The sequence below is a fragment of the Octopus bimaculoides genome, chromosome 1 (assembly GCF_046866305.1).
Source record: "Octopus bimaculoides isolate indiv1 chromosome 1, ASM4686630v1, whole genome shotgun sequence".
In the NCBI taxonomy this organism is placed as follows: Eukaryota; Metazoa; Mollusca; class Cephalopoda; order Octopoda; family Octopodidae; genus Octopus; species Octopus bimaculoides.
In genome coordinates, this window is record NC_142928.1 from 152,487,416 (window position 1) to 152,512,189 (window position 24,774).

At 37.7% G+C, this 24,774-nt stretch overlaps 1 protein-coding gene across 38 annotated transcripts in view; it reads right to left on the minus strand.

Moving 5' to 3' along the window:
• The window catches only part of LOC106879466 (uncharacterized), a 281,512-nt gene that overhangs the window by 110,599 nt on the left and 146,139 nt on the right, over positions 1-24,774 (minus strand). The window contains exon 1 of one of the 38 annotated variants that reach the window (XM_014929032.3): positions 8,146-8,163. The exons of the other annotated variants lie outside the window; for them this stretch is intronic. The gene's annotated coding sequence lies outside the window, so the exon portion shown is untranslated. Of the gene's footprint in view, positions 1-8,145; positions 8,164-24,774 lie in introns of those variants that run through there. 38 annotated transcript variants of the gene reach the window in all.

Consider the following 24,774-nt stretch of genomic DNA (forward strand, 5'->3'; position numbering starts at 1 on the left):
AATCTAAATAATAACATGACTACTTTTATTTTCTCTTGTAAATGACAGTCATATTGCTAAAAGGTTATTCTTTTCAAAAACCTGCCATCATTGTTGCGTCTTTTATGCAGGCTTATTTCTGCAATGCTGTAATTATATGTTTCAATAAACATTAACTCCTCGAAGTACAAGAAAAAATTACTTTTTCTTTATATATCTTTACTGAAATAAGTGAAATGGAGAGTGTATAATATACCCTTGTTCCTTATATATCAACTACAATAAATCCAGCAAGCAACATATGACCTGTTAATGTGTGTATATGAAGCTTGAAGATTCAAGGAAAAAAATTAAAGGCTGAAATTGCTTTATACTGGTTTTCCTATATTCATAGAAAGAACTGAAATTACCACAGCAGCTAACAATGGAGGCTCTAATATTGGCTAGAAATAGTTATCAAGTCTCCTTCAAATTACATCATCCTCTTCTAAGAGAAAAGACACACTAGATAATGTAGTTTGTGATACACTATTTCTGAAAATAAGATGATCATGGCCTGAATGCTTTCATTAAACTGTGTAACACGATTTTTGTCCTTGTGTAACAACTGCTATTTCCTATTTGCCTAGCCCAAAAAAGTATGAAAAATGGCTAATATTTCCTTCCAACTTTGCTTTGTTACATTTATTTAAACCCCAAAGAATCCCTCTCAACACATGGCTACAATGCTCTCCCACTATTCCTGTTCATGATCAGTGATGCACATACTGCCAGTCACTAAGGTACATGCACAAGTGGTTAAGGTCAAGCAACTGACAACCATATCTGTGGTACTGAGCAGAATATTTACGATAAGGATATTTCTGCTTCAACAACTCAGCACTGAATCTATCTGAAATGTAATGGAAAATAAATCAGTTTCAATACATTAATGTCCAAAAGCAAAGTTTGAAGGGAATAGTAGTCATTTCCTTTGATTTCTAAAGAGAAGCAAATAGGTGTTTACCAAGGCTATACCTAATACAAAAATCTACCAGTGCGTCTTCAGGCTATTTATCTTATTGTTATTATTATTAACAGATCAAAGTTAAAAATACATATCATAAGTCATCATCATCATTGTTTAACGTCCGCTTTCCATGCTAGCATGGGTTGGACGATTTGACTGAGGACTGGCGAACTGGATGGTTGCACCAGGCTCCAATCTGATCTGAGCCTGGTGCAGCCATCTGGATCACCAATCCTCAGTCAAATCGTCCAACCCATGCTCATATAAAATAGAAAAATAAGAATATGAATAAAAATATAATAAAAATATATAAATTGCAAATATATTTTTAAAAATTAAAAAAAATTAATAAAATTTTAAAAACTAAACACCTAAAATTACATTACCGATATATATATATATAGAAAATGCTAAACCTAAGGAAACCCTCAACGGCTATATTATAAACACATCAAATCTTACAACCTATCTATATAAACATAATGGGAATTAGTAATTTAATGCAAGATTTACTACTATCTATACAAGTATAAATTATCATTCTCCCTCTCTCCTTCTTTGAACTTTTTCTATATTTCTGATGAAGAGCTTCGCTCAAAACATGTATTGTACTATGTATTCTATATGTTTTGTAGAATGATACATTAAGGAGATTTTTTTCTGAGTTCTACCAAATTATTTGAATTCATATACTTTGACTTAAATTTACATATATATATATATATATATATGCACACACACAGAGTATATATAGTTTTTTTTTTATGTGTTTGCAGTTGAGATACAACAGATACACACTAGTTGCGTGCTTACTAATTCCTCAGGAATCAAAAAATTCCCTTACATAAAAAACAGATAAAGGTAGGTGACAAGAAAAAATATCTCTCCATAAAAATCCTGCCTCAACAACCTACTTTCTGAAATGAAAATAGACATTAAACAACTGAATTAATTAACAAATGTGTAATGCCATTATAAAAAGTGTATTGTCATTGTTTACAAGTTATATGTCTTCAGTTAATACATTACTTTAAAGCAGTATTTGTTAAATAAATTTTATTATATTTTTTCAGTGACATTCCCCTTTTAAACAACCCTCAGGTTTTAGAAGTTATTTTATATTTCCAATTTTAAGAAATAGTTATTTATAGTTTGAAAAAAATCTAAACTGCTGGGAATTATGAACTATGGTCATGGAAACATCACAGAGACAAAATAATGATTATCAACATTTTAGATTCAGTAGTCAAACATATTATTGACTTAGATACTAACAGATTTCTCAGTTTTATAACTAAACTAATGAAAATTACCATTAAAAGATCATAAACTATATTTTAATAAACATCAGTGCTGTGATCAACTTATCTGCTCACACTTTCATGCAAAAAATGAAAAAGAAAAAACAGTATTATTAGTAGTGGTATTGTTTTCATTATTATTAATATCATCTTCATCTTTATTTTCTCGTTGATTATGCCAGAAATATCTAAAGCAATTTAACGATTTAAAGTCGAAAGGTTAACTTCAATAGATGCGTAAATAATGCAATAGGATGGGCAGAGAGGACAAAAGCAACAAAGAAACAGCCTAATAATCACGACACATATTGAGTAAAGTTGTATTATTAATCTCTTGTTTGGCATCCACTGGCTATATTGCCTCGGAGATAACAGCTTCGATCTTACTGACTAACTCTAGGAATCTGCCGAAATAGAATCCTTTTAAGAAGTGCTGCACTGTCGACCAGACTACACGCCACTGACATAAATTTGGCACATTACCCGAATAATATTAGTGATTTTCTAATATATGTATACACACACACACACACACACACAAACATACATGCACTCACACATACATACATTTTCATCTCATGCAGAAAATTTCCAAATAAAATGGAAGAAAAGTGATGGAGCCATATCTTCTGAATACACATAATAAACCTTCATAATGATTGAAACACAATATTGGGAATGCATAAATAAATGTCTACAGCCTTGGGTTCCAATTTTAGAAGAGTTATTTTGAATTCAATTCTGTAATGTTCTGTGCTGTCTATCTAATGCAGATTTCTTATATGTTCTTGTGTACGCATTCTAGCATTCTCATTTGCACACATAAACATAAATACACATATACAATTTCAGATACACATTCACACAGACACATGCATATACAAGCATGTGTTCACCAAAGGTTAGTTGTCATACAATTATAGTTATATAATTAAATGTACACACACACACACACACACACACACACACACACACACACACACACACACAAATACATAGACAGACAGACAGACAGACAGACACACACACACACATATTCTTTTTAGAGTTTAGCCAGAAGAGGAAGGGTAACACCTATAACCTTTGCAGAATTTCTGAGAATGGTGAGTGGAGTGGGATAAACCACTCGCCATGAGTTGTTGCAGTAGGAAATACTACATCAAGATATCCAGTTATCTTCTGTTTGTAACAGCATGGACTTGCTAAAGATATGCAATCATCAAAACATAATATTTGTTCTTGAGGATACTCTGCAACTCACTAAGTTTGTTGGGACTATGGGACTGAAATAACACACACAATTACACATACACACACACACACACACACACACACACACACGTGTGCAAATAAGCAATAAACATGAAGAACACGCAGGAAATTTATATATAGAGAGATTATATATATATATTTTCTTGGATGCCTAGGAGGTTCCCTACAAATTGTAGATGGTTTCTTTTATCTAGGTGACCTAACAAGCAATAGAGGAGGAAGTTCTGAAAACTGGAAGTATAGCTGCTAGAATAAAAAGAGACAGGAGAAAGTTCAGAGAACTATTACCTCTGTTGGTAACAAAAGGTCTCCATTTCCAAATGAAAGGTAAAGTGTATGCTCTTTGTGTATGAGTAGCAATGGTACACGGTTATAAGACATGGACACTGAATGCAAAGAGCATGCGAAGATTAGAAAGAATGAAGCTCGGAAGCTTTGTCTGATGTGGAGCATCATGGTGCATGTATGACAAAGTGCAATTATGTTGAGAGAAATCATTAGAGACAACTCTTGACATATGTCGAAGTTATAATGATCTCATAAGCAGAGGTATAAAGTACAACAAACTTGCTGAAGTAGTGATAGTAGAACCACTTAGTAAATATACAAGATTTACACTTTTTGACACAGAAAGATAGTAATGTTTTAGGCAATGGTTGTGAAGCCAAGTGCCACAGATTACCGGTGCACTGAAATAGGTGTATAGCAAAACTGTGGATTTATGAATGTATAATTTAAGGCTTCAGAAAATTCATCCTAATCCAAGAGTTTATTATTACTTTTGCATTTTTTTTTAAAACTATGTTGTTCACAGTTGTTATATACAACTGTGATTACTAAAACAATGCAAGTACTAGTTTCATTCTTTTTATAAATTTTTAGCTTTAGGAAATAGTTTTCTATTTAAAATTTCCAGGTAAAGTGCACAAGAACTATTTTTTTATATTTCAAGAATGCCAAAAAATAAACAGATTAAATGCCATTGGTTTGGATAATGAATAACTCAAAGTCAATGAAGAAAATAATGATTGTAGTGGTGTTTGTAATAATGATGATGATGTTGATGTTATGAGGTCATGGTAATGAAAACAAATGCTAAAATCTTTAAAATATTTGAAATCTAAGGAAACGTGGAACAATCAAAATGAAAAAAGTGATTAAAAGTAACTATCTCTAAAATAGCATATGACCCATTGATAAAAATAAATCAATGAACTGACTACATTTGTTTACAACTGAAGCATAAAATTTCGATTCAATGCAGCATCTTTAAATACTATGAATGTACATTTGATATTCAAGCAGCAACACATCAGCAAGTCATTAGAGAGTCCCTTGACCTGACAGAAATAGCATTGAAATCTCCTTCATATCACATCTTGATATTTGAAACTAAATAACCTGAGCAGTGTGGATCCTGATACACAAAAAAAATGAAACAGTCATGACTAGATCCTTTTTGATTATAGCTATGTTGAATGGGGACAGATCTGGGGTGAAACAACAATGTTGACCAGACACTTTACCATTTTACATAAATAATGCAATTATGGCCTGTTATTTAACTGAAATATTGCTAGAACCTCTTATCTAATTTAGACAATGCTAAAGCTTCTATCTAATTCAAATAACGTTAAACCTAGCATTTAATTTAAATAATGCGAGAGCCTTACAGCTAGTTCAAATAATGTTGAAGCCTCTTGCCTATTTCAATCTAGCATGAAATAAAACTATCCACTTGAATACTCTTAGTTCTTTCACCAACAAACAGCTTTCAGTCTTTTGGGCTTTTTCTTTTTTTTCTTTCTTGGCTCTTTGTCAAAATGCGTCATCTGTTTGGTGGTATGAGGAAAAACTTTTTCAAGAAGACAACTGAAGGAGGATGCAGTTCTTGACAAGATTAATAGAGTGTTTAATTTATTGGTTTGTGCTGAAGAAGGACAGAAGAGAGAATGAGGAAAAGTGAAAAGGTTGATTCATTAACTAGTCACAGTTGTGAAGTTCCATATCAAATTTAATCAAACAGCTCCAAAGACACAAAGGTAAATGTTTAAAGGACTGAATGTGACCTACACATCTGCTGATACAGATATACTATACTTCTGTATTATGCATCAGTAAAAGCAATAACTAAGATGGGGACACTACTCCAACTAATACATAATATAAAAATTCCTGATCTCAGAAATATAGAATTGTATACGATACTTCTACCTAACTGAGAGTCATATGACATACCCCTGGAGGCAATCATTCCCACTCACTTCAAAGAAAAGTCACTTAAATGATTGGTATGAGATTACTCACCAACTCACTCAAACTTCTGACTAACAGAAGTTGGAGTGTGTTATAACCTCTCTCTGGTTCTACAGCTGCAACGTTAACTTCAGCTCCTTGGGAGTGGCTAATCTCATGACACCCCAACGCAAGCATTCCAGATTTACTGATCTTTCTTAACCTCACCATCCAGTATCCACCCCCAAGTCTAGGTCCAAGCCCTGCATTACCCATCATACCTTGTCCTTCCTTCTCAGTATGACAGCTCTTTGTAATTACCTTCTTGCAGTCGTTTTCTTTCTGCAGCTGCCAACTTGCAGCTAATCTAGAAGAATGTTAACAATATTGATATAGGGGAACCTTACCGCACATCAGCTTCAGAAGGCCTGTTAACAAAAACTGAAGGATACATGTAGTTGTTGATATCCCTAAAAAGACAGAATGGTCATGGCTGGAATGTCTTTGATCATAGATTTACACAATCTGCACCAGATTGTTACTAAACAACAAAAAAATACTGACATAAGAAACACATAGGCATATTAGATATCAACAAATACATTTACCCATCAATTCTTTTTAACATTAAGATGGCGAGCTGGCAGAAATGTTAGCATGCCAGGCGAAATGCTTAGTGGCATTTCATCTGTCTTTACGTTCTGAGTTCAGATTCCACCGAGGTCAACTTTGCCTTTCATCCTTTCAGGGTCGATTAATTAAGTACCAGTTACGCCCTGGAGTCGAGCTAATCGACTGGCCCCTTCCAAAAAAATTTCGAATTTTTTTAACATGGGGTGTTTGATTTTGAGGGAGAGTTGGTTATGATTTCTAGCAAATCAATTAACCACATGTAACTTCTCATATAAACTCATAAGTCAGTGTTTACAAAGCTTACTCATCAAGTGGGCTGATTTTTTCCCCCTGTATGTTCAAAGTCTAGAATATAAATATACAGGATTAGTGCTCTAATGCACATTGTATTTGCTCATTAAAGGATTAGCAGTGGCTTCATTGGTAAAAAAAAATTTCTTGGCCACAAACCCAAACCCTCCAATCATTATGATGTCATTTTAACAATGTTTAGTCATTCAATCATTCAAGCTGAGATCTACTGAGAAGTCTTTTTTTTTTTATATATGTACAAACTCCCCCTCCATCCTATCAAGAGAATTATGGAAGTAAATCAATAGAAATCTACAATGAAACAAGCAGAACAAAAACTGAGAGGGTGTATATAGAAAGATGACTATTGAACTATTGCACTCCTATTTCTGATAAAACAATTACAAATCAATTAAGAGTTCAACTGCTTGTTAGACATAAAGGTCATGATCACAGAAGTTTTGAGATCAACTGAACATTATTCATTAGAAAGCAACAATAACTAATGAGGCTAGTTTACTGGCAACTATTCATGACCAGTGTATTATATGTTTAATTTATTAATGAACAATTAATTAAGGTAATTTGTGATTGTAAACAGAAGGTAAAGGCAATGGAGAGTTTTTGCATCAGTGCTTCATGTTATGTTGTTTGTTGTTTTCTTTGTATTTGATTTTTCTTTTGCTTGCTTGTTACTACAACTGGTTATACAGGTAACATGAAAGTCAATATATATTGGAATTATTGATGAATGTAATCAACATTAAGTCAAAATAGCTTCACATTGTATTTGGTTCAATTCTACTAGATAAGTGAAAGCTTATCTCCCTCCATTTTTCTCCCACTTACTCATTTTATATATATATATATATGTATATATATATGTATATATATATATATATATATATATATATATATATAGTAATAATATTAGGGAATAAAAAATTTATTCCAACCTTACAGGCAAAAATCGGTATAAAATTACACCAGGTTTCCTAATATATAATATATATGTATATAACTATTTAGAGATGGTATATGCCTCACAGCATGGATTTGGACGGGTTCTGAGTTGACTGAGTTGTGGAGTGGTGGTTCATCTCTAAATTAGTTTATATATATATATATAGAGAGAGAGAGAGTGGAGGGGAAGAAAGACAGACACACCAGACCGAGTGGATTGAAAGTTTGCTTTATAAGCACATGATTTCAAGTTCTATCACACTGCATGGCACCATGAGCAATCATATTCTACTATAAGCCTCAGTCAGATCAATTCCCGATGAATGGAATTGGCTGGCAGAAACTGTATGAAAGATTGTCATAGACAAATATGTGTGTGTGTATGTGTGTTTATGTGTGTACCTGTGTATAAAGAGTAATGAGTGAGCAGATAAAATAGTTGGCATTGTGTAGATAACTTACCAGGATCTTACTTCAATCTCAATAAAGTTGATACAAGTTATATCAACTGTTTAGTCATCTAGTTGTGAGAGGCAATCTGAGCACTGCACATCAAATATTCACTAAATAAACTTATGTATGTTTAGTTATCTAGATCAGTGGGTCCCTTTTTTTTTTTATCCTTTGTCATTCATGGTGTACTTTAGAGCAACTAAAAATATTTTAGTGCACTTTGTACAAAAGGTTAAAATGTATTTTGAAAAAATGGAATTTATATATTTTAGCCTATAAATACAAATAATATAAACTACAGGAAATATTTTAAGCATGCATTTCTCTAAACAGAGAATAAATAAAATAGTTATGTAGAATTTCAGTTTGTGCCTTTCACTATTTCAAATAAAAATGTTTACATACATGTGTCTGTGTCTGTAAGGGAAAAGATGCATGCATACAAGGGTTCATCAACAAGGAGGATTCAGTTGAACATGTGAACTTTTGAATTTATGTGCAAGTGACTGAGCATTCCACAGACATGTGCTCCCTTGATGACACAATGTGTCTATATCATTGACTTACAGGTTCAATCCATCCAATGGGCTTCTATACAGTTTCCATCTTCTGAAGGTCACTCATATGATATGAACCAATCTGAGGTAACAGAAAATGACATTTGCCAAAGATGCCATACCTGGGGATTGAACCTCAATAGTGCAGTGTAGTGTTAATATTATAAGTGACTATATCAAATAAAAAATGTTTACATATATGTGTCTGTGCCTGTAATTATTTATATGTACGTCATCATTATCATTTTACATCTATCTTTCACACAGGCATAGGCTGGAGACTGACAGTATCCAACAGATAGGAAGACCAAGTCTTCTCTTTGTTTAATAAAAATGGTGGGAAGAGATAATATTGAGAATAGGGTGATAGATGTCAAAAGCAGGTGGCTCCAAGGAGAGGGATAACTGGTACAGCAAAAGGAAATGTAATATGCGTGGTTTTGTTCTTGTCTGATCTCATTTAATTATAGCAGTTGAACAGTAGTCTAGTTAGAAGAGTGGTGGGTCCAAGGAATATGAAAGGTAATGAGGGCTTGACAGGGATACAATAGAAGCAAAGCAATGTTCAGGACTTCTTTTCAGTTTCCATCTCCTATATTCACTCACAAGGCTTTAGAAGCTTTGAGGCTATAGCAGAAAACACTTGCTCAAAGTGCCACATAGTGGAACTCATCCTAAAACTATGTGATTACATAGCAAACTTCTTAACCTCACAACCAAGTCTCTGTGTGTGTGTAGTGTGTATAGGGAAATATATGTGGGTGGGTGATCGTGCATGCTACACCTATGTGGAGAACCATAGTTGACCTACATCTGAAATGATCTAAAATTCTAATAACCAAAGCAGAAAGAAAGACAAGCTAATGCTTTCTTTAACTCCACTTAATAACTACTCAGTTGTTGATACCCTTTCCCAACTCCATTCTTTAAAAGTTGTGCCAAAACAAATTTCGTGATTTACTTTTAAAGCCAGTTATCTTTTATCCTCATGTTATATTAACCTTGAATTAATCTTGTGTAAAGAAGAGTTCCACATGTGTATCTAGCCCCGGAATATACTCCACTGTAAGATATCATGTGGTGGCCAAATAATGACATAAGAGTTCTTATATGCAGGTTATGAGGTCTTCACCCAAATTATACTTATATATATATATATATATATATATATATATATATATATATATATATATAAAGGACAAGATCTCCTTTAGTCATGAATGAGCATGGAATTGCACCTAAAAAGTTCCTCTCTGAGGCATAAGTCCAGGCAAGGTCGTTTATGGAAGACCAGCAGTCATCCATGCATATCAACCTCCCCTCACGATGCAACCAATGTTATCCAAGAGAAAGGCAAAGGTCATTACAGCTCGACACCAGTGACATCACACCTCATTTCTACAGATGTGTGAACAGAAGCAATATAAAATAAAATGTCTTGCTCAAGAACACAACATATAGCCTGGTCCAGGAATTGAATTTACTACCTCATGATTGTGAGCTTGACACTCTAACCACTCACTCGTGTACCTTCACTCTGTGTGTGTGTGTGTGTGTGTGTGTGTGTGTGAGCCTCACTAATGCCAGTGTCACAAAAAAAAAAAAAAAGAAGAAGCACCCAATACACTGTTAAGTGATTTGACCTTAGGGAAGGTCTTCCGCCATTGAAAACATTCCAAGGTTGACATTGCAGCATGAGGCATCTTTGTGGCTCAGCAGATCCTGTCAAACCATTCTACCTAAGCCACCAAGGGAAACAGATGTTAAATGTTTAAATGATGTTGATGATGATATATAAGACATCTTAAAATGAATTAAAAGCATAATATCAATCAGTTCTTTGGAAAGCATTTTAAAAGCAGTATTTCAATATAACATATGTAGTGACAGTTGTTGAGATGAAATTAACTGAATTAGAGAGCTTAGACAAAGGATTAAAGTGACCAATACAAGTAAATCACACGTAATTTGTTGTCAAGTAAAAATATATATAGTTTCAGAAAGTATCTTCAACAGAACAGTGCAATAATATCAATTCAGCTGTCAACCAGTACTAATACTATCTTTCATTTAGAAAGCTATAGTGACAGTAATAGCTTACACAACTAAAACTTTAAAGCCAGTTCAACCATTGATGGCTTTGGCTCATTTTCTTTCGCGTTTCCTTTCTCTCTGTCTTTCTTTTTCCTCTCTTCTTTTACAGTGACTTGAATAACAAAAAGAAAAATGCTGCATCAAGTAAAGATTCTAGATTTTCTATTTTTGCTGCAATTATTATTTTTGTTATCACTATTGATATAATTATCATCATCATCATCAATAATAATAATAATAATAATAATAATAATAGTATTAGTAGTACTTTTATTATTATTATTTCAATAGTGTTATTTTCATTGTGTGCTTTCACTGCACAGCCAAGCATAACTTCATGTGCCTTGGGTATGTGCAGTGTTCTGTGCTTGCCAATTGAAATGAAAGTCCTTCATATAAGGTGTGCAGTACCCACTCTATACAGTGTGTTTGTTTGAAAATCCCGGTGTTTTTTCTTTTTATTATATATTGGTTTGAATCTTTTTCAATCATTCCCAAGGCACTGCACCTAGTATTACAGAAGAATTTGATAAAAATGATTAGTGGTGGGCAGGCTGTGAATGATGATATGAGCAAGGTAACAGTACTGACAGAGCAGTGTTATTGATAGAGAGGTGGTATCAGTAAGATGATGGGATTGATTGGTTGAGTCATAGCAAGGTCACCAAATAACTTGCAAGACACAATCCCTCAACTGACATATATTTATATATACACGCACACATATCAACATTATCATTTAACGTCTGTTGTCCATGCTGTAATGGGTTGGACAGTTTGACCAGGGCTGGTAAGCTGGAAGGCTGCATCAGACTTCATTCTGATTTGGCATGGTTTTCTACAGCTGGATGCCCTTCCTAATGCCAACCACTTGGAGATTGTAATGGGTGCATATACATGCCACCGGTATGGTTGCCATTTGCATGACACCAGTATCTGCCATGACTTCAATTTTGCTCGGCTTGATGGGTCTTCTTCTCAAGCATGACATAATGCCAAAGGTTTTGGTCATTGCCTTAGTGAGGCCTAACACTCAAAAGGACCACAGTCAAAAGGAGCTTGGCCACTTTGCCTCCATGAGGCCCAAAGCTCATAAGGAACTCAGTCACTTTGCCTCCGAGAGGCTCAACACTCAAAAGGAACTCAGCCACTTTGCCTCTCTGAGACCCAATGCTCTAACAGTGCTCTTTATGTGCCAGTTATGTGACACCATATTGCAAAAGATTTTGGTCACTAGTCGTTACCTCCGTGAGGTTCAAAGTTCAAAGATCATGCTTCACCACTTCATCCCATGTTTCTTGGGTCTACCCCTACCACAAGTTCCCATCACAGTTAGAGACCAGCACTTCTTTACACAGTTGTCCTTGTCCATATGCATCATATGACCATACCAGCTCTATTGCACATCCCATCTGATGCTTCTTATGCCGAACTTTTCTCTCCAGAAGCTTACACTCTGTTGAACATGCACACTCACATTGCACATTCAGCAAAGCATACTGGCTTCATTTCTTTCAAGCCTACACATGTCCTTGGCTGTTACAGCCCATGTTTCACTGCCATGTAGCATGGCTGTTTGCACACATACACCATACTATCTGCCTTTCACTCTGAAAGAGAGGCTGTCTGTTAGCAGCAGAGGTAGGAGCTCTCTGAATTTTGTCCAGCCTAATCTAATTCTCACAACTACTCTCTAGGAGCATCCACCTCTACTACTACCTTGGTCACAGAGATAACAGAAGCTATCTACTACCTCTAGCTTGCTCCCCTAGCAGTTGATGGAGTATTTTGTGCACATTTTCAGCGTTTATTGTACCTATGCATCTTCCACATACAAAAGCTAGTTTCCCTGTAAACCTTCTTCTGATATTGATACACCTCAACTTCACTTTTCATCCTTCGGGCTCATGAAATAAGTCCCAGTTGAATATTCGAGTCAATGTAATCAATTAGTCCCTTCCCCTAAAAATTTCAGGCTTTGTGCCTAAATTGAAAGGATTATTATAACCATGGGTTTGGCTCCCAGACCGAGATGTGTATTGTGTCTTTGAATGAAACACTTCATTTCACACTGCTCCAGTCCACTTAGCTGTAAAGGGGTAACCCTGTGATAGGTTGGCTTTCTGATCAGAGGAAATGTTGGACTGCTCACCTAGCCAGTAGCACAGCATTGTTCAAAAGTTATACCAGTAATGCATAACATCAATTAGTCTCGTCAATCAGATGATCATATTTATAATCATCATCATTTTAACATCCACTTTTCTATGCTTGCTTCAGTCAGAATTTGTTGGTGCAGATTTTCTATAGCTGAATGCTCTTCCTGTCACCAACCCTTATCTGTTTCCAAAGAAGGTAATATTTCTCCATGGTCACACACATGTTTTTGCAGAATATTGCAAATTTACCTTATGCAATGTCAAGACAAGAAGACACCAATACACACGACAGGATTCTTTCAGTATTTATTTACCAAATCCACTCACAAGGCTTTGGTTGACCCAGGTGTCATACAACGGGGCAGAACCCCAAACCAGGGAAGTAAACTTCTTAGTCACACATGCACACCTGTGCCTCTCTCTCTCTCTCACTCTCTCTTAATGTGTGTGTGTGTGTGTGTTGTGTGTGTATATGCACACGCATATATATATCAATAGAGATAGATAGATAGTCGGATTCTATTACATATTATTTTGATTCCTTCATCAGACCTGTTTGGAAGCATAGCGGATATCACAGCTGTCCTTTCTCATCCCTTACCCTAGTACACAAGTAAATAGTCCTTACCAATCCCATATGGATTAAAAGTTTGACTAACTTTGTTATAAACAAAATTTCTAAATATCCGACTACATTATCATCATCATCTTCTTTATTATCATCCCACAGTCATCATCATGAAATTTGTTGTTGTTTAATAGCCTGTGCCTGAGTCGATCAACAACACAGAAATAGTTGGTTGAATCTAGCTAACATTTGTAAAATACTTTAAATTCTTCATGATTCTGCCTGTGAACATTCCTTTAAAACATTTAAAACTAAAATTCATTTGCATTTGTAATTAGATTTTTAATGTTCGCTTCATTAATAGGTTAACTCTGACATATATATTGCTTTTTAATACAGGTGGCAACTCTAAGTAATTCACTTCAGTGATTATTTCTAAAACATCCTAATTTTTCACACTTACTCATGTACAATATCACAAATATATCAATCCCCTCAGAACCATATCTCTAATTAGATACATTGTGTAAGTTTTTCTAGAATGTAGAAAATAATGAAGAATTTGGGCTTTAAGGCAGTGAACTTTTTGTCATTCTTTATGTTCTGAGTTCAAATTCTACAGAGGTTGATTTGGCTTTCATTCATTCAGGGTCAATGAAATAAGAACCAGTTTAGCACCAGGGTCAATGTAATTGACTAGCTCCCTAAAGACTTTTAAACCTTGTGCCTATAGTAGAAAAGATTATTATTGTCTTTGGAACACAACTTAACAAAAATTTCTTACATAAATTGCAAAGGAAATTTTTAATTTAAATATAAATATCTGAAATCAAGAGGTTTTGTATTATAGAATCAGAGACAATCCCAGGAAGCTTAGTATAAAAAGAGTTTATGTTTGTCTTGTCATTACTTCAAGTAAGTTGAAGTGTATATGTCTCTGAGGAGGACTAATAAGACTTAAACATATCCAGAGTTGTCTCCCATCTCTGCCAAAATTATAATAGGAGTTTTTGGGCTAATAATGTCTTTCTTCATCACATAGATATTACCAATTAAATCTTTGATGGTCATTAAATCAATTGTATTTAGACTAACTTGGAGGGTCTATGAATGTCGTAGGTACAGCTACATCCAACAGACCAAACCGAAGAAGTATCACCAATTTACTACATAAAAAATTAATGGAACAATCTTGACACAAAACAATAGTTTTCAATAGTTAGAACCACTATTTGTGGTGGTAGGCTTGCTCAGCTTGATACCACCACCTGGCACCTTGTCTTCCTTTAGTGAAATCCACTCTGTTGCAAGCATTTGGACATGGTTTCTAGTTTGAGGATACCTGCCTAAATCCTACCCACCAGTCTTTGAGATCCTGTAACATGTCATAGACATGTTACAAGATAAAAATTAAAAAGTACATTAGTCAAGGAGTGGATAGGCCAATGCTGTTTTCAGTGAGATAACAATAAACATCTATCAATAAGAGTGAGGAAGAGACTTAGGGGCATGCATAGAAACCACCATTACCTTCGGCCGTGAGACTTGGAACACCAACAAACAATTGCAAAAGCTTATCGATGATAAAAAGAAGTGATTCTTTGGATGGATGCTGAAGATATCTTATACAAATAGAGCAACGAATTTTGTGGACCTTAGATGAAGAGAAACAAAAAGAAAACTTAACAACAAAAGGAAGCAATAGGTAAAATTCATTAGACATCAGATGAGAAGACAAAACCATGAAGACCTGACAACAGAAAAACTAAAAAAATAGGAGGGGAATGACAGAGAGAAAATACTTGAAGGCCTTACCATCTGATTACAGAAAGACTGAACACAAAATCTTACTAAGTTGTGTGGGGGACAGGAGGGGATGGTAGTCCATGATGAACAATGCCTATAAGCACAGTACAGAAAAAATCAGTCGATCCATATATCTTCTCTGCCCACTATTCCTGGTAGGGTTGTGGAAGCAGAGACCTCAGGCACTTCCTCAAGACTTTCTAGTTGGATTTTTAAGCACAACCAATAAAACTATGGATATTATCCAGTCATCTCATTGTTTGATTACCCCTAGGTCTCGAACCAGTTTGCTCAGCTTCATTTATGCATTTGGCAATTCTTTCCTGTAGATAGCATCTATTCCTTCAGGGATCTTTTTTATTATTATTTTTGATATGTTCTGATATGAGAAGGGAGTTTGTGGGTAGAGGTATGCTGCTGAAATGAACTATGGAAAAGTTTAGAGGAGTTACTAATTGATATTGTTATTGCAGAGTCATTCTGCTATAACAGACACATGGCAAGAAGAAAATGAACTAATGAAATAATTAAAGAGAGATCTGTACAATCAACTCACGGAGTTAAATCATCATCATCATCATCATCATCGTTTAACGTCCGCTTTCCATGCTAGCATGGGTTGGACGATTTGACTGAGGACTGGTGAAACCGGATGGCAACACCAGGCTCCAGTCTGATTTGGCAGAGTTTCTACAGCTGGATGCCCTTCCTAACGCCAACCACTCAGAGAGTGTAGTGGGTGCTTTTACGTGTCACCCGCACGAAAACGGCCACGCTCGAAATGGTGTCTTTTATGTGCCACCCGCACAAGCCAGTCCAGGGGCACTGGCAACGATCTCGCTCGAAAATCCTACAGGAGCCAGTCAGGCGGTACTGGCAACGGCCACGCTCAAAATGGTGCATCTCATGTGCCACCCGCACAAGAACCAGTCCAGGGGCACTGGCAACGATCTTACTTGGCTTGCCGGGTCTTCTCACGCACAGCCCATTTCCAAAGGTCTCGGTCCGTAGTCATCGCCTCGGTGAGGCCCAATGTACGAAGGTCTTGCCTCACCACCTCAGCCCAGGTCTTCCTGGGCCTACCTCTTCCACGGGTTCCCTCAACTGTTAGGGTGTGGCACTTTTTCACGCAGCTATCCTCCTCCATTCTCACCACATGTCCATACCAGCGCAATCGTCTCTCTTGCACGCCACAACTGATGCTTCTAATGTTCAGCTTTTCTCTCAAGATACTTACACTCTGACGGGTATTCACATTGACATTACACATCCAACGGAGCATACTGGCTTCATTCCTTGCGAGCTTACGTATGTCCTCAGCAGTTACAGCCCATGTTTCACTGCCATGTAGCATGGTTGTTCGTACGCATGCGTCATACAGTCTGCCTTTTACTCTGAGTGAGAGTCCCTTTGTCGCCAGCAGGGGTAAGAGCTCTCTAAACTTTGCCCAGGCTATTCTTATTCTAGCAGCTACACTTTCAGCGCACCCACCCCCACTACTAACTTGGTCGCCCAGATAGCGGAAGCTATCGACTACCTCTAGTTTTTCACCCTGGAATGAGATAGAAGTTGTTTCCTGTTTGTTTGCAGTCTTTATTGCACCTGAACATCTGCCACAAACAAAAACTAACTTGCTAGTTAACCTGCCTTTGATGTTGCTGCACCTCTTATGTGTCCATAGCTTGCACCGGGTACATCTTATAGAGTTACTACCTACTCCTTTTCTACATACTGAGCAGGGCCATCTACCTGAAGGGGTTTGTGTTTTATCTACCTTCCTACTTATTAGGATTTTGGTTTTAGCTAGGTTGACTCTAAGGCCCTTCAATTCTAGACCTTGCTTCCACACCTGAAACTTCTCCTCTAGTTCTGATAGTGACTCCGCAATTAGGGCAAGGTCATCAGCATAGAGGAGCTCCCAGGGGCAACCTGTCTTGAACTCCTCTGTGATTGCCTGGAGGACTATGGTAAATAATAGGGTGCTGAGGACGGAACCTTGGTGGACCCCTACCTCTACCCGGAATTCATTGCTGTACTCATTTCCAACCCTCACCTTACTGGCCGCATCTCTGTACATGGCTCGCACAGCTCTCACTAGCCATTCTTCTATCCCAAGTTTCCTCATTGACCACCAGATAAGGGATCGGGGGACCCTGTCAAAGGCTTTCTCCATGTCAACGAAAGCCAGGTACAGAGGTTTATCCTTGGCTAGGTATTTCTCTTGCAACTGTCTCACTAGAAATAAGGCATCAGTAGTGCTTTTACCTGGCACGAACCCAAACTGCATCTCATCTAAATTGATTCGCTCCCTAATTAGTTGGGCTATGACCCTCTCTGTAACTTTCATAACCTGATCTAACAGCTTGATGCCTCTGTAATTATTTGTATCTAAAGCGTCCCCTTTACCTTTGTAGCAGTTGACTATGATGCTGCTACACCAGTCATAGGGTATGACTCCTTCGTGTATCACCTGGTTCGTAATACGGGTGACTAGGCTATAGCCAACACTGCCAGATATTTTGAGCATCTCTGCAGTGATTCCTGATGGGCCGGGGGCTTTCCCGGTCTTCATACTCTTAATTGCTTTATCTACCCTGGTACTATCAACTCGGATAGCTGGTCCCTCTATTGGGTCGACATAAGGCAGGCTCTCTTTCTCCCATTCATTCTCTTTATTAAGCAATCTATCGTAGTGGCATCTCCAGACCTCTTTCTTTGCATCCTCATTTAATGCAAGCGTACCATCATCCATGCGAACACATTTCTCTCCTACAACATCACTATTCTCTCTCCTACACTGTCTTGCAACCCGAAATACCTCGAGTCTTTGGTCCTCACGGCGCAGAACATTGGCAAATCTTTCCTTATCTGCTTCCCCTCTGGCTAAATAAACCTGTCGCCTAGCCTCCCTTCTGGCACATTGGTACAATTCCCTGCTACCACCGTTCTTCCAGTCCTTCCAAGCTTGTTTCTTTTGTCTAATAGCCCTGTCTACCTCCTTGTTCCACCACCACGTTACTCTGGGTTGGGAGGGGACCTTACACCACCCACAAATCTGGTCGGTGGCTTTCAACAGGTTGTCCCGCAGAAATCTCCAATTGTCTTCCACGTTGTATGATGCTATATCCCCTTCTATTTCGTTAAATGCTTCAAGTAACTTGTCTCTAAGTCTCTGTCCGTTTGCAGGGTCTTTAAGCTTCCACACCCTTCTTCTCCAAGCCTGTCTAATTCTGGGCACCCATTTTGCCTTGATCCCAAAGTCGCTAACTACTAATCTATGTTGTGGGGTACATTCTTCGCCAGGGTAGGTTTTGGCATTTATAAGCCGCCCTCTTTCCCTATTTCTGGCGAGGATGTAGTTGATTTGGCTAGAGTGTCTGCCGGAGCGGTAGGTGACTAGGTGACTGGCAGGTTTCCTGAAGTTGGTATTGCAGACCATAAGATTGGTTGCATCACAGAACTCCAGCAGTCTGGTTCCCTCCTCGTTGCGGGAACCGAAGCCATAGCCTCCATGTATGCCATGGAAGCCCCCAGCACGACGTCCGACATGACCGTTGAAGTCTCCAGCCACAAAGAGAAGGTCCCTGTCACTCGTCGACGAGGTAGTTTGCAAGAGGGTGTCATAGAATTGGTCTTTCAGACCATCTGGTAGCCCAGGTTGAGGTGCATAGGCTGAGATGACAGTAGCTAATCTATGATGAAGCACTAGTCTGATCTTAAGTACTCTGTCACTTACTCTAACGACCTCAATTACCTTATCCACCCATTTCTCCGCTAGAAGTATTCCTACGCCCCCGACCCCGTCAGTGTTCCCTGCCCAGAAAATCTTGTACCTGTGTTCTTTGCCTGTGAGGAACCTTGCAGAACCTCCTCTCCATCTTACTTCCTGGATGCAGCACATATCTACGCATCTCCGTTCAAGCATCTCAACAATTTCACCAGATCTACCTTTCAGCGTGCCGACGTTGAGAGTGCCAATCCTAACAGTATGGGTGTTGGGGGTGTGGGCCTGTAGCCTGGGAAGAGGAAAAGCAGTGTCGTGTACCTGAAAAGAAAACTTGCAATTGGAAGAATTCATAAGCAAAACATTACCTACAACCTGCAAACATTTCTCAACCTTAATGCGCTACCCAAAGGTAGGGGAGAGGATGGCCAAGGCCACTAGATGGGTTCCGGGAGACAGCCGAGGTTGACAGGATGACAAAGGGATGAACTTCCGGTGGAGGGGGCGGGATGACAGAGGAATGAACTTCCGGTGGAGGGGGTGGGATGACAGAGGAATGAACTTCCGGTGGAGGGGTGGGATGACAGAGGAATGAACTTCCGGTGGAGGGGGTGGGATGACAGAGGAATGAACTTCCGGTGGAGGGGGTGGGATGACAGAGGAATGAACTTCCGGTGGAGGGGTGGGATGACAGAGGAATGAACTTCCGGTGGAGGGGGTGGGATGACAGAGGAATGAACTTCCGGTGGAGGGGGCGGGATGACAGAGAAATGAACTTCCGGTGGAGGGGGTGGGATGGCAGAGGAATGAACTTCCGGTGGAGGGGGTGGGATGACAGAGGAATGAACTTCCGGTGGAGGGGGTGGGATGACAGAGGAATGAACTTCCGGTGGAGGGGGTGGGATGACAGAGGAATGAACTTCCGGTGGAGGGGGTGGGATGGCAGAGGAATGAACTTCCGGTGGAGGGGGTGGGATGACAGAGGAATGAACTTCCGGTGGAGGGGGTGGGATGACAGAGGAATGAACTTCCGGTGGAGGGGGTGGGATGACAGAGGGATGACAGACGAATGAACTTCCGGTGGAGGGGGTGGGAGGGCGGGTTACCGCCAGCGAGTAGAGAGGGCTCTTAATTGTAGATTTTAAATATTTGAGAGACAACAATGCATAAATCGTAATTTTTTAAAAGAGCAATGAATTCTGGGTGATTAGAATATAACGTAGCATGAATTTAGGAAGCTTAGAAAATGAATAAGCATGAATTTAAGACAACAACTGAGTTCAATTGAATTTCATGGAGAGAAACAAGATAAATAATAAGGGACAAAACTAAAGCGCAAGGTATTGAGATGTTTGAGGCCGTAAATAAATAAAAATCTCTATCTTATCTGCATCTTGGGTATTTCGTCGTAGTACGTCAGCGAGATAATTTAGAATGGGTTTCTCATTTATATATAGCCAGAACCTGAAGACCTTAAAGGAAAAACTACGAAGGGGGAGAGAGAGGATGGAGGGGTAGACAGAGGCATGGCGGGAGAAAAGATCATCATCATCATCATCATATATATATATAAAGAGAGAGAGAGAGAGAGAGAGAGAGAGAGAGAGGGGGACCAGTCAAGCAGCACATCACGCTGTAATTCTTGGGCTGAGAAATCAACACTTAAAAGCCATAATTTTAAGGAGCGATAAGAATTTTTGAATAAAGGAAAATGGGTAGTGGTGGTGGGTAGGTACCGCCAGCGAGTAGAGAGGGCTCTTAATTGTAGATTTTAATTATTTGACAGACAACAATGCATAAATCGTAATTTTTTAAAAGAGCAATGAATTCTGGGTGATTAGAATATAACGTAGCATGAATTTAGGAAGCTTAGAAAATGAATAAGCATGAATTTAAGACAACAACTGAATTCAATTGAATTTCATGGAGAGAAACAAGATAAATAATAAGGGACAAAACTAAAGCGCAAGGTATTGAGATGTTTGAGGCCGTAAATAAATAAAAATCTCTATCTTATCTGCATCTTGGGTATTTCGTCGTAGTACGTCAGCGAGATAATTTAGAATGGGTTTCTCATTTATATATAGCCAGAACCTGAAGACCTTAAAGGAAAAACTACGAAGGGGGAGAGAGAGGATGGAGGGGTAGACAGAGGCATGGCGGGAGAAAAGATCATCATCATCATCATCATATATATATATAAAGAGAGAGAGAGAGAGAGGGGGGACCAGTCAAGCAGCACATCACGCTGTAATTCTTGGGCTGAGAAATCAACACTTAAAAGCCATAATTTTAAGGAGCGATAAGAATTTTTGAATAAAGGAAAATGGGTAGTGGTGGTGGGTAGGTACCGCCAGCGAGTAGAGAGGGCTCTTAATTGTAGATTTTAAATATTTGAGAGACAACAATGCATAAATCGTAATTTTTTAAAAGAGCAATGAGCACAGAAGGGAATTTGTTGAAGGAGATATGGAAATTACACAAGCAAATAAAGTTTTGGTATTTTAGTTATGGCCCCTGTGTTAATATGCATGTGTGCACGTACATGTGAAAGAGTGATAAATAGATAGGGAGATGGGGCATATAAACAAATAGGTAGAGAAATAATATTGATCTACTTATCAAAAACTACTTCACTTTGTATTGGAATATTACACAAGGACGTAACTCTAATGCAGTAATGAACATGCTTGAAAACATGAGAGAGTGATTTCAGTATAATTACTGGAAGCACTCACTCTTTTAGATGCATGTACAGTTTCTGGACTACATCCAAGAAATAACTTCCATTATACACACAAAAAAAGTGGATGTGACTTCTTTGTGATCACTTGCTCTGCTACAAATAGCTGTTAAAATATCCTTTAATCATTCCCCACCAACTTAAAACTGGGAGGACATGTTAAATAATGTAGTTTTAGTTATATACAAAAAAAAGATAAAAAGAACATAGACCAGGCATGAGCAACCCTTTGCAAGAAGTAGGTTCCATGAGACATGGATCATCAGGTGGACCACACTATTAAAAGAGTTTGAATAATTTTTCATTTAAGAGTGCCATTCAGAAAGTCCCATAGGCTGTAGGTTGCCTGTGACTGCCTTACATCATACACTTCTGTCCAATTAGAGCTGACCTTTAATAAAACAACTAAATACCAACTGTCACAATTACCGTCAATCTGATTTCAGACTAAGCTGCTGCTGCAAAACAAATCTCTATTTACCCTCTTCAGATTGCTGGCTTAACACCACACTCCAACTAAACGTATTCGTGTGGTTTTCAACTTCCTAGAAATAACACTTGAATCTCCCTTTTATTACACACTACTGTCTTGAAAAAAAAAAAAAAAGGATATACCCGATAATGTGGTCCTGCAAAACTCTAGGATGGGATGGCCATGGTTAAAATAACATTGATTATATATCACTTCAGTCAAGGCTGACTTGCAGCTAAACAACAATATGCCCAGGAATTTCTTATAGAGTCTCTTCCTCCTGAAAATTTGTCCAATTGATCAGCCTCAAAATTATAATATCCCGATTTCCAATATTATTCTTGCATTTCTTCTAATTAGAAAAAGCAACCTATCTTGGCTGCTAAACTACATTCCATACAATCGATGTGCACAAACATCATTACATGGTTAACAGATTTCAGTTGAGATTCAATCACCCCAAATGACATTTTAGGCAAGTTCTCCTACCATAATATCAGCTCTGCCAGAGAGTGACATTTGTCAGATGGAAACAGTTTAATATGCTAGCTTACCTATGGATCCATCCAAACGTTAACAACAGAGTAAACCTTGATAAAGGCATCCACAAACAAAGCAATGATGCTAAACCAGGTGGTGAAATCTGCTTGACAGTATATTTTGATCATTAATGTACATAAAGGTGCAAAGTAATTAATATCGTAAGCATTTATAAGCAATTACAACCCATTGCCAGTAGCTAATTTAGTTTAACATCAACACCATCATTTAGCTCACAATCATCCGAGCTTGCATGTCTCTAGTAAAATTTGTTGATACAGATTTCAATGGCTAGATGCTCTTCCTGTCACCAACCCTCACTTGTTTCCAAGTAGGGTAATATTTCCTCATGGTCAGACATGATTTTCACAGAAGATTGGAAATGAAGAACCTTGTTTGTATGATGAGAATGCTCATTTAAAACCATCAAGTGATGGCTAGACAAGGATACACATACATATATACATACTTTGAAGTGCATGCATTTGCAATCCAGGAATAGGAAATATCAACCAAGCACCTGATGCACAAAAGAGATAGAGATGCAGGAAAAGACATAAAGTGTGACAACTAATGCAGACTTTGTGGAGTTCACACTGAAGATATCACCCACATCATAAGCAGTTGTAAAAATGCCATCACAATATTATCTACTGATGAGACATGGCATTGTAGCTAGGACACTCTATAATGAAATCCATCGGAAGGAAAATCCCGAGAACAAAGGAATAAGAACCCACAATATGGTAGAAGCCATAGTCACTCATAATAAAAGGGAATACTGGTGGAATGTACCAGTGAAGACTCAATAAAATGCAAGCGCACCAGACCTGGTATAATGATTTGGGATAGAGAAGAGAAACTGTGCACATTTGTGGAAATTAGGTGCCCAGCAGACATTAACATAAGGCTGAAGATCAGTGAAAATGAGAACACCTATACTGAACTATTGACAAATCTGCAGCTACTCTATCTAGATTACAAGTTCAGGTTTATACCTGTAATTATTGGGACCCTGGGATATGTAATACACTGCCTAAATACCAACCTTGAGAAATTAGGCTTCTCAAAACCAGAAAGGAGAAAACTAATTCGAAGACTATAGATCCAATCCATCACTGGAACTGTAAAAATCTGTAAAACTTTTCCAGAAGTTTATCATTTAAATATATATGAGCATATCTAGATATGCAACTATATGCATGAGAATACATACATAAAATATACAAATCTGCACACACATACATAAATACATACATACATACATACATACATACAAACAAATAAACAAACAAAAATACCCTGTTGTTGATGTTGGAATTCCAATGAAGGAGCTTTGGATTTAGGTTAGAAACTGGTTCTTTCTCTATTGACAAGAAATCTTGAAGTAAACTGAATAATGGCATACATACATACATGTATGTTTCTTTTAGATTTCATCTACTAAATCTCACAAGGCTTTGATCAGCTTGGGGTAGTAGTAGATGACACTTGCTCAAGGTGATATGCAGTGGGACTGAACCCAAGACTATATGCAGTTCTATATTTAAGAGATGAGGAATTATGTACATTATTTACATTTGACAGATATTTGTCCTCGTCTTTTATTGTTAACACAACTTTTCGGCTGATATACCCTCCAGCTTTCATCAGGTGTCTTGGGGAAATTTCAAACCTGGGTTCTCATTCCTAAGGTATTTTTCAATGTTGTTGTTATTATTATTATTATTCAGGTCACTGCCTGGAATCAAACTCGGAATCTTGGGGTTAGTAGCCCACGCTCTTAACCACGGGCATATGGCATAGTGGTCAAGAGCGCAGGCTACAAACCCCAAGATTCTGAGTTCGATTCCAGGCAATGACATGAATAACAACAACAACAACAACAACAACAACAACAACAACAACATTGAAAAATGCCTTAGGAATGAGATCTCAGGTTCGAAATTTCCCCAAGACACCTGATGAAGGCTGG